Genomic DNA, 12,117 nt, shown 5'->3' with positions numbered 1-12,117 from the left:
AACTGCACTAATGGTGGAAAGTACAAAGAACACAGCATTTTCAAGACGGGTTTTTTGGGGGCCAGGAATTTAGCTCAGTGGTTCCGCCGCCTGCCTTGCAAGTACAAGGACCGGAGTTCAATCCCCAGTACCAAAAAAAAAAAAGAAAGGTTTTTTTTCTTCTAGAACTTTAAGGTGACATTCACTGTTTTCTAGTTTCCTTGTGTATGTGACTAGGGATTGAACCCAGGCCCTGCACATTGAGCTACATCTCTAGCCCCTTCTTTAATTTTTAATTTTGAGGCAAGGTCATGTGAATTTGCAAACTTGCCTCAATTTTCCAAAGCAGTCTCTATTTTTGAGAACTAATTCATCTTTTGCATCATTGCTGTCCTGTATGCAATGGCTGTGGTGTTTTTTGTTCATCTGTTTTTGGTATGCATGTGTATGTGTGTGATACCGGGAAGTGAACCCAGAACCTTTGCACAGAGCTACATCTCTAGCCACTTTTACTGAAAGTTTTATGTTTTGATTTTGAGACAGGATCTTGCCAAGTTGCTAAATTGCTCAGGCTGGGCTCAATCTTGTAATCTTCCTGCTTCCCAAAGTGCTGGAATTACAGGTGAATGCCAGCATGCCTGGCCTTCTCTGGATACTTTATTTTTTGCTATTGTCCCGAATTTATTGAAAATATTACAGCATAGCAGAAAGATTCAAACAGCTCCACATGCAGTCAACAGTAGGTTGCATGACCTGCAGGATGGAGAGGCTGCCGAAGTCCAAAAGCTTCAGCATTTCCTTAGTGTCAGGATCTACTTCAGTGATCTCCTGATTCAAGGCTGAGACCTCAGGGACATAATTGTCTCTCCTTTCTCTCTCCTCCTCCTGCAGCTTAATGGAGATCCTCCTCACAGGGCCTCTCTGAATCTGCTTCATCAGATGTGTGACTTAGCCTGCCAGCTTGTTGCAGAGCTCCTTGCTGGGGATGATGGTGATCTCCTCGCACACACGCTTGTTGGGGTGGAAGTCATTGCCCAGGCACGTGTAGTACTTCTCAGTGATAACCCAGACGCTTTCTTCACTGTCTTGGTGGGAACTCAGCCCATGTTGGCAGGTTCCAGGGAAAGCGAGTCTGGCTACTTTTAATATGCTATCTCTACCTTCTGTTTTTAGGTTTGATGTGTCTAGGTGTGTGTATTTTTCTTGCTTAGGGTTTGCTAAGCTTCTAGGATCTTTCGATTCTATCCTTCATCTATTTTTTTTTTAATTGCTTTTTTGAGGCAGAGTCTCACTATGTAACCCAGACTGGCCTCAAATACGCAGTGATCCCTTCTGCCTCAGTCTCCCGAGTACTGGCATTACAGGCATGTACCACCACACTCAGCTCATATATTTTAGAAAAATACACTCTAGGCTTGTTTTTAAGTCCTTTGTGCTTTGATTTCTTTAGCAATAAACTGGTGATAATGATGTTACCTACTTCATAATGTTGTTAAAGATTACATAGTTAATATATATAACTATTTTAAAGTTAATATATAAGTACTTAGAATAGTACTAATTTATAACAAGCATTATGAAATTATTTTAGCACCTACTTTGGCAGAAACATAAGGATATATGGACAATGATATAAATTTAAATTTTGTCCTACATCACCTACTCCATACATAGGCTCTCAGCCCAAAATTTCCAAATATTTTCCCAATATGACTTGGAGATTCCTTTTCATAATTACCTTCACTTTAATGACTTAATACAATTGTACATATATTCCTACTGCATGAGTCTCACAGACACAATGCCTGACAACAGTGAGGAGTCAATCTTAGTTGGCTCCTTGGGAAGTAGGAGATACCTCTGCAATCAGATAGCTGTGAAATAGATGGAGAGAGCAGGCAGCAATACTTCTGGCCCACTTCTAGCCTCTGAGAAAAGAGAACTCCAGAGGCATCAAAAACTCCAAAAAATGTGGCTTCTACAGGGAAGAATATACATCTCTCTGGAAATTCTGTCCCAGAAATTAGAAAATTACTAAATAGTTGACCAGCACAAAATACAGTTGTTTAAGGAAGAAAATGGTAGTTTGAACATATATGCTTATCTCCTCTCCTGGGAGCCCTACAAAAATGAGAGCAATTGAATAAAACCAGCATAAACCCACCATGTCAAAGAGAGAGTGAGAGAGAGACACTAGAGGATGAGAAGATAAAAGCTAAGTGGAAAGCACAAGGACCCGAGTTCGATCCCTGGCACCAAAAACAAAAAAAAAACAAAGCTAAGTGGAAAAATTAGTAGTGCTGAGAAAGCTGTATATCAAGTGTGCAGAGGTGGTGCTAATGGGAGGCAAGCCATTTCCTGCCACAGAATTCCAGCTAAACTAAAGTACTAGAGGACCCAGAAACCCAGGTAGAAAGATTCAGGGAGAAGAACTGATTGAAGACAAGAGGATTAGTAGAAAGTCTCTATAAGGATCTATTAGCCTTCCATCCCCCTCTACAATCTAGCACATCAGATGACTACTTTTTCCTGCAGGGGTCTGGAGGTTTAATCTGTGGAGCAATTTTTAAAAGGAGACTTGGGTTGGGGATATAGCTCAGCACCACAGTGCATGCCTGGCAAGTACAAGGTCCTGAGTTTGATCCCTGTACCAAAAAGAAAAAAAGAAGACTCACTGGAAATCTACACAGTAAATGGCAAGATCACACACACACTTTCCTGTCCACTCCTATTCTAGCCCTCAGAGTCTCTTTTTGCTGTGGCTGGGCTATTCCTTCCCTGAGCATAAAATGGAGAATTATTCTCTGGAAAAACTGAACATTCTCAGAGAAGTGACCTAAAGGTGGAGCTTCTATTACGAAAAGCCATCAACTGACAAAGCCCACAAATGGATTTAGAATTTCAGCCAGGCATGGTAGTGCATGTCTGTAACCCTAGCACACTGGCCAACTAAGTCAGGAGGATTCCAAGTTTGAGCCCAGTCTGGGCAACTGTGTAAAATCCTATCCCCCCCCCAAAAAAAAATCCAATCAACCTTTTAAAACCTAATTCTTTGATGTGAATGAATAAAAAGCATCACTAGACATTTGAGGAATACTTCCAAAATAATGAAGGAGAGAGGGATGTTAAAATAAACAAAAATAAAAAGGAACTAATACAATGTTTTTGGGATTTCACATGCACTTCCTTCCTTCCTCTCTGGATATTCCTTCTCACTTTTCTTTGCTGGATCTCATTTCCCTAACTTTTAAGTGTTACAGGCCAGGGCTCAGTATTAGAACCTTTTCTATTCTTCATCCTCACTCACTCTTTTAGTGATATCATATAGCTTTATGGTTCTGCATATTATCTATATGCTATTGGGTCCTGTCTTGTTCTGTTTTGTGCTGCTTTAATAAAATACTACAGACTGGGTAATGTGTAAAGATCTGGATGCTGAGAAGTCCAATATCAATGTGCTGGCATCTGGTGAGGATCTTCTTGCTGGTCATAATATAGAGGAGGAGTTCTCTTGTCATAATCCACTAATCCCATCGTGGGGACCCACCTTCATGAGCTTCTCTAACCCTAATCATTTCTCAAACACCTCACCTCCAAATACCATTAACATATGAATCTGAGGATTAATTTTCCAACACCTGAACTTTGGGGGACACACACAAACCATAACAATTCCCAAAGTATATTTTTAGGTCAATCTCTCCCTGAACTTTAGATTATTATCTAGTCCTACTCAGCCTCTCTATTTGGTCATGTAATAGGCAATTCAAAATTAATGTGTTCAGGCCAGGGATTTAGCTCAGTGGTTTCACCACCTGCTGCACAAACGCAAGGACCTGAGTTCGATCCCCAGGACAAAAAAAAAAAAAAAATTAATGTGTTCAAAATGTACTGACCTACCCCTTAAGAAATGTACCCACCGGGCTGGGCATTTAGCTCAGTGGTTCCGCCGCCTGCCTTGAAAGCACAAGGACCTGAGTTTGATCCCCAGTAGCAAAAAGAAAGAAAGAAAGAAAGAAAGAAAGAAAGAAAGAAAGAAAGAAAGAAAGAAATGTACCCACCAAAGTTTCCTTCATCTTAGTAAATGTCAACCTATGAAATAAATAAATACTGATAAACATCTTTCTAGTTGCTCAAACCAAAAACTTTGTGTGTTAGTTTGAGTCTCCTTGAAAGCAGATCCTGTAATAGGGATTCAATTAAAGGTTAACTTTAGAGAGCCTGAGATTTAGCTCAGTGGTTCTGCTGCCTGCTTCTCAAGTGCAAGGTCCTGAGTTCAAGCCCCAGTACCAAAAAAAAAGTTTACTTTAGAGATGCAGAAGCCATGTTACAGTTTATATCTGGATGTACCCCCAAAGCCTCATATGCTCAAAGTGGGATTTGTGGAAGGTGCTTGGATTATGGCTGTTACAGCTGGCTTGATGTAGGGAGGTGGGATCTACTAGGGTCATGATTTTGGCTGGGCATGACCTCCCTGCCCACTTCCCTTCACACTCTGCTTCCTGGTTGCCATGCCATGAGCTGCTTTCTTCTACTCAGACTTTTCCACCATGCCAACGTACAAGGAAGGACTGACATTTCTAAACCATGAGTGAAAATAAACCTCTCCTCATTTAAATTGTGGGTGTCAGGTACTGTGTTCCAACAACTAAGAAAGTGACTAGGACAGGCCACTAGTAGGAGAGTGGAGAAGTAATATATGGAAATCAAGGCAGTCAATAAAGGTGGGTTATGAAGCTAGCTGCCACTGATTGGTTGGCTCTTAGTCCTGCACGGACATTCTGAGAAATAATATAAAACACATACTTTAGATTCACCCACCTGAAAGGTAAGGGACCTGAGATATTTATACACCAACTCCAGAGATGCATTGGATGAGAACTTCTTCTAGGCAGGATTAAGGTCTCAGCACTTCCAAGCTAAAGTGGGAAGGGTTAGAGTGGTTTTCCTTTCACTCTTCTGGGAAAGCCTCAGGCACAGAGATGCAGATACCTGGGGTCTGACAGCTCTGAAATTTTAGAATTATCCTTCAACCCTCTTCTTTCCTCATAGGGAAATTCAGTCTGTGATAGTGAACTGTGTCAAGTGCAAACTCCCAACTCATTGGATTAGGGTGTGGCTGACAGGATTTACTGAAGACAGAAGACCCACCCTGGGTATGAGTGGCACCAACCAATAGGCTTGCTGCCTGAATGGAATAAAAGGGAAAGGAAGAAGAAAGGGTTGATTCTGTTTCTTGGAGGGAGTCCAGTCTTCAGGCGCCGTCTCCTGGCTGCCAGCACAGACTCTTCCGGCCCAGACTGTTTAGCTTCCTGATAGAGACTCACACAGGACACTACAGTGAGCTCCAGGCCTTCAACTTTTGACTGGATTCTCCAGACAGCACTTTTGCATTCTTGCAGACTTGACTCTGCAGGTGGGCATTGTAAGCCTACCTTATAAATCCTTATATATTTATATATCTTACATTAAACCTGTTTCTCTAGTGAATGCTGACTGATACACAGTCCATCTGGAGATTCTGTCAGCTCAATCTTAAAACACAGCAAGAATTCAAAGATACCACCTTCACTCAAGTCACCATGGTCTTTCACCTGGACCACTGCAATAGTTTGATTCCTGGTCTATTTCGCCCCTTGTTCCCTGTAATGGTTTCATAGAGCAGCAGCCATAACAGAGTGCCCCAAGTTCAGTGGCTTAACACAACAGAAATGTACTATCTGCCGCCTGCCTTGCAAGGGCAAGGACCCGAGTTCGATCCCTGGTACCAAAAAAAAAAATGGCCAGGGATTTAGCTCAGTGGTTTTGCCACCTGCTATGCAAGTGCAAAGACCTGAGTTCGATCCCTGGTACCAAAAAAGAAATGTACTATCACACAGGTCTGGAGGCTAGAAGTCGGAAATCAAGGTACTGGCAGGCCACACTCCCTCTGAAACCTGTAAAGGAATTTTCTTTGCCTCTTCCTAGTTTCTGGTGGCTTGCTAGCAATCTTTGACATTCCTTGACTTGTAGATGCCTCCCTCTGATTTGATCTTTACATGGTGTTCTCCCTGTATCCCCAAATTTCTCCTTTTTATAAGGGTATCAGCTATTTAGATTAGACTCCACCCTAATGCCCTCATCTTAACTTGACTGCATCTGTAAAGACCCTATTTCTGAATGAAGTCACATTCTGCAGTACTGGGAGTTAGGGCTTCAATATATCTTTTGTGAAGGTCACAATTAAATCCATGACACTCCTACCCATCTCCTTGGTCTATTATCAAGCTAAAGCATAGCTACTTTTGTGCAAAACTCTGTTTTCCCAATAATTCAGAGTAAAAATCCTAGTTCCTAAAATAGTCTACAAACTCTAATTGTCAGCATGTCCATCAACTTTGCTCAAACTGCATCTCTCATTATTTACTTTGTTCAGTCAAATTCAGTCCACAGTCCTCCTTACTATTTCTTGCACTCAGAGAATGAGCCAAGCTCCTATTTCCCATTTGGAGATTGGAAGATCTTCTGCAAGGAAACAGACTAAGTCAAGAAAAAAGCCTACACACACACATGTGGGGGGTCTTGCCCCCCCCCCCGCTAGAACTCTTGAGTGTAGCCCCAGTACCCTCCTCTTGCTCCTCCCCTCTAGCCCTACGGTATATATGTTGTAGCAGCTTCCGCAATAAACGAGACTTGATCAGAAACCTGTCTTGTCTCCATCTCTTGTGTCCCCTGTCCTTTGTCATTCTCACTCCCCCTCTAGGGTCTCCGTTGACTTACCCGCGGGCCGGGACACACACACACACACACACACACACACACACACACACACACACACAATCCTACAAACTCAGATGATTAGAGATCTTCTAATGAAAAGACCCAAACAGATAACTGCATGAGTCAAGACCACCAGAAAATAAGTCATATTGTACCTATATGAACAAAAATTTTAGTTAATTTTTTTTTTAAATGCTGCACTCAGGGCCAGGGATTTAGCTCAGTGGTTCTACCACCTGCCTCACAATCGCAAGGTCCCGAGTTTGACCCCTGGTATCAAAAAAAAAAAAAAAATGCTGCACTCTAAAATTTGAATGGATAATCAAGGATCACCAGACATGTAAGAAAGGCACCCCAAATTAAAGATCTCTCCCTAAGGAAGAAATAGAGTAAATAGAAAGAAGCACTGAAAGAAGCAGAAAAAAGGTTTTGTGTTTTTTGGCTGTACTTGGGGTAAAGCCCAGGATCTTGTACATGCTAGGCAAGCACTGCACAACTGAGCTACATTCCCAGCCCAGGAAATAGAAAAACTTAAAACTACAGTAGAGATCCTTGTAGTAAAAGAAGATGTTATACCCCAATAAGTATAGGAACCTATATAAGAGCCCTTTAAAGTTATGTAGTATAATGACTAAAATTTTAAAAATTCAATAGAAACATTGGGAGATAACAGTTGAGAAATTTTCCCACAGAATAGAATAAAGAAATTTTAGAAAAGATACAGGGCCGGGGATTTAGCTCAGCAGTTCTGCCGCCTGCCTCGCAAGTGGAAGGACCTGAGTTCAATCCCCGGTACCAAAAAAAAAAAAAAAAAATAGAAAAGATACAGAAAGAAAGGTCAGTCTAGCAAGCTTAGTAATAACTTAATAGAAGGTCCTAAAAGAGAAAATAGAAGAATTTATCAAACAAATAATATAAGAAAAATTCCAGAACACAAGAGTGAGATTTTCAGAATAAACCATATTTTGAAACTCCAACACACCAGACATAAAGAGAAGATGCTATAAAAAGTTCCAGAGAGGAAAATAGGTCACATACAAAGGATCAAGAATCAGAATGGCATCAGTTTTCCTAGCAGCAAAACTGGGAAACAATGGAACAAGACCTTCAACATTGTTAAGGAAAACTGTGTCTAACCCAGAATTCTACATCCAATCTACTATCAGTCAAGTGTGAGAATGGAATAAAGATTGACAAGAGAAAAATTCTAAAGAGAGAGAAAGACAGAGAGAAACAGACAGACAGATAGAGAGAGACAGAGACAGAAATTCTGAGATGTCCTGAATTTAATTACAAGGATCAGAGGATGGGAGGAAAAATGGGTGAAGTCATTTGGTTAACAAGCTACAGGCCAAGAACAAATAGTATTACGTGTTCTCAAATGTATGTTAAAATCTTAACTCAAATTTCATCACGGACCTACATCCATCCTGCTTACAACCCAACCAGTCCAGAAGCACCCATTTCTTCCCTTTACAGGCTGTATTTCTAGCCCAAAGCTCTCCCCACCACTTGCCCTAGCTTAATTCCTCCGCTCTTATCTCTAGCCAACATAAGTTCAACATAAACAACTTATGCTTTCCTCCCTAAATTTTCATTATTAAAAAATGTTCTAAAAAAAATGTTCTTAGCTCTGGTGTAGCTGACATATTTCCAACTGCAACCTCACCCTGCTGCTGGTTCGGATGAACTTGACACAGGACTTGGTCCTTCTGGCAAGTGTCTGCAGTGGCTCAATAAACCTTTTATTTATTTTATTTATTTATTTATTTTTTAGGTTTTAGTGAATATATTTATTACAGCAGGTCTCTAGTCATTATTGCCAGGAAAAAGTTTTCAGGAAATTTCACAGAATTCTTTAAGCAATTAGTATTAGCCTTTTTCTTTTTACAGAATGACACTTTGTTAATTTATGAAATATTTAGTGTTTACAAAAAGCAAGAGAATGTCTAATAAAATTTCTTATACTTACAAAATTCATCCACTACACTACTGTATTTCAGATGTCTTATTTGGTAAACCAATTAAGCTATGACATAAAATAATTTACAAAGATATATTTAATCTCTCTTAATTCATTGAAAACAAAACCATGTTAGCTATAACTAGTCCTTTAAAAATCACTGTAAAACACATTAATTGTTTTAACTCTAGCCTTAGCTTTTACAAATTTACTTACTAAATGAATTAGTTCAAATATCAAATACAACTGTGCATTTAAAATTTCATTTAATACTACAAAACAAAACAAAGCAACCTGCAAAAGCAAACTGCCCAGTACTTCAAGTAAAAATTTGTAGAACCAGTTTTTATGCATGTTTTGGGGGAGGGAAACCCAACACCATTTAAACTGAAATACGTAAACAAAATACTTTCAAATACACTCAACAAATGTACATCTGGGCATTTATTTCAAAGACTGATGCTCTAGCAGTAGCTCACACATCTGAGGTTAGCCCTACGTTTTGGCAGATCGGCTGCATTGACTAGAGCCATGTTTGCGAAAACATTCACCAAAGCAGCAGGAGGAACCCAAAATTTGCACAGTGCTGCATATCAAACAGTGCTATACATGGGGTTTGACACAACCTGAAAACAATTCAGAGGCACGCTCATGAGAGAGTCTAGAAAGTAGAACTGGCAACATGAAGAAAAATCAAATCATATTTAACTGGGTCCCATCAGTTTAATATAAAAATATGCTTCTCTTGAAAATTAGGGGAAAATCTTTTATATTCCAAAATTTCAAAATAATGGAAAACTCACCTACAGAGACAGCTATTTCTCCTTAAGTCACCACTTAGGATGGTATGAAAGTTGACAATTATTTTACACCTTGCTTCTGGAGAATGCCAAGGAAGTGGAGCTTAATTAGGTTTGGGCAGTAGCACCCACCTTTCACATTTGGATTCATTTCAGAGAACCCAAAGCAACTACTGTATTACAAGCATCATGAGGAAAATCCCCTGGACGAACATTTTCCCCCTCGGATTTAAAATAATGCTGTTGCAATTAAGCCCACAAAATACATATCATCTATGTAGCATTTCTGTAGAGATAAATTAAATTTTATCTTTCAAAAACTGCTTTCTAAAGGTGTTAGGATTTTCCAGAACCTCCTCTTGGCTCCTTCCTTCTGATTGCCATGGGGACACTGTAGTTTTCTTGTAATAAGTATTCTAGAAGGCACATCTTCAAGAGTTTAAGATAAGGTTAGTTCAAGTTCTACATGGAGGCAAATATTTTAATCTACTTTGCACAGATGCCCACAAGTGTTTTCTTTATTCTGAGCTCAAATGAAGTGCTGGGGTTCCCCCTCAGAAGTGAGTTTGCACATGGGGCATCATTTGGGAAGGGGAGGTCGGGGGGTCCGAAAGCTTGGCGGAGTTGGCGAGCTCCAGGTCCTCCAGCCGCTTGATGTAGTCGTAACGCAAGGCCAAGAGCTCCATGTAGCGCTGTTGCACGGGATTTGGCTGTTGTTGCTCAATTCTGGGGTTCCATCTAATATAGTAATTCACCCAGAGTTCCAAGTGACGCATACTGGCAACTGGATATAAAACTTGATTGATTTCTTTCGTATAGAAGGGGTTTTTGAATTTCTTTTTGTTGCTGTTGATCACTGACCATAACAAAACTGTTCTTTCTGGGACTTTCTGTCTTTCTCGAGCAGATTCACAGTTGAATAGGAAAGTACCAAATCGGCAGCTATACAGATGATCCAAAATTGTAATCAAAAAGCGTTCATTGAATTCAAAAGCTGTAGAGAACTGTTTTGACATCTGCCATACACAATCAATAAACTGGAGAAAAATAGGAGATCGGTCAGCATCGGTGTGGTTTTTATCACCATGACCTATTCTAGATGCAAATTTATGTCCAAAACTTATCCACTCTTTTTGTACCAAGATTTTGAAACCTTCAATGCTCCTGTAGAAGCTGTCCAACATCAGCATGGCCAGGGAGGTCAGCTGAGCACTCCTGTCCCAGCCATCACTGCAGTGCACGAGCATGGAGCTCTTCCCAGAAGAAACTTTGTCTGCAACTTGAATGGCTCCTGTCAGCACCAGCTTGATGTGTTCTAACCAATGAGTAGACTCCAAACTGGACAACCAACGAGATTCTTCTACATTAGGATAAACAATGTCTTTCACTTTTTTTAGAGATTCCCACATAACATGAATATTATGAATGTCTAATAAGGACAGTTCAGCATTCTGATATGCATCATCACTTTCATATCCTCCTCCTGTTGCCTTGTTGGCCACTGCATTCACATTGGGTCTTGCATCATAGATGGTAAGTTTAGGAATCTATTAGTCTCCCTGATGAGGTCGAGATATTTCTCATCATCTTTATTTCGTTTTCCACTCATACCAACAAGAGGCTGACTGCGTCACACGATGACTGTTTTGTTTTCAGGATGAATCCATGACAGCACTGGGATTTGGTTTCGGGATCTGAAGACGGCGACTCTCCTGAGGCCTGAGGCGCGGTAGGGAACCACCAGGAGAGCTGGGTACATGTCACAGAGCTCGTAGCACTTGATGAAAGTTATTCTCCAGTGGTGGTTGGGCAGGCCCTGCCTCCGGTACTCTTCAGCTGGGTTATAAACAGTCCACCCATCCACATGAAACTTCTCTTCATTTCAAAATGCAAATAGTGGCAGACTGTGTGCCAGAGGAAAGGTGTAGTGTGTGAGGGTCTCAAACATGTCTCTCCTACTGTGCCCTTCCTGTTTCAATGCAAACCTCAGGTTTCTCGTATCTTTACAAGTAATATCTAGACCATAGGAATTTTCTCCTCTACTTGTTGCGCCTCCCATTTTTTCATTTCTTGAGATCACACCCAGAGGAACATCAAGTATTAGAGCAGAATCCATTTCCAAACTTCTTAAATAAAGACGATAATTTGTGATGTAAACTCTTCCCTTAATGGGGCCATTGAAAGGACATATGTAAATAACTTCTTTGTCAGTAATCAGCGTTTCTCCTGGGAGTCAAGGAACAGTCTCACTGAGATCTCGATTGAGCCCATTTTGAGATGTCCTCTTAATAGATTCATTCTCCAACGAGTGTGAATAATACTTAGTCGATGCAGAGGCCATACTGGAAACTCTGGAGAGCAACTACCTCCCCGACTCCTTCTCCAGAGCCTCCATCACTTTTCAGCAGAACCTAGGAGCACAAGCAGTCAGTCCAGTGTGGTCTGAGGAATGCCACAGGCCCTCAAACTGACTGAGGAGCAGATGGGTCTTCAATAAACCTTTTACTCCAGAGATCCCTCAGTCTGGAGTTTTGGCTTCATGACACATTTTCAGAATGCAAAATACATGTATATTTTAAAGATTGCCTTCCTTGCGCCTTTTTTCTGGCAGCTTCT

At 40.7% G+C, this 12,117-nt stretch overlaps 2 pseudogenes; both read right to left on the bottom strand.

Annotated features, from left to right (window-relative positions):
- Nucleotides 1-627: 627 nt before the first annotated feature.
- On the bottom strand, nucleotides 628-1,085 carry LOC101711180 (small ribosomal subunit protein eS17 pseudogene; annotated as a pseudogene).
- A 7,798-nt stretch (nucleotides 1,086-8,883) lies between these two features.
- Nucleotides 8,884-12,011, bottom strand: LOC101714746 (myotubularin pseudogene; annotated as a pseudogene).
- Nucleotides 12,012-12,117: the final 106 nt, after the last annotated feature.

This window comes from Heterocephalus glaber, unplaced genomic scaffold (genome assembly GCF_053883595.1).
Source record: "Heterocephalus glaber isolate CG9 unplaced genomic scaffold, H.glaber_assembly_v1.0 deba00001452, whole genome shotgun sequence".
In the NCBI taxonomy this organism is placed as follows: domain Eukaryota; kingdom Metazoa; phylum Chordata; class Mammalia; order Rodentia; family Bathyergidae; genus Heterocephalus; species Heterocephalus glaber.
This window is presented reverse-complemented; position numbering and strand designations above follow the sequence as displayed.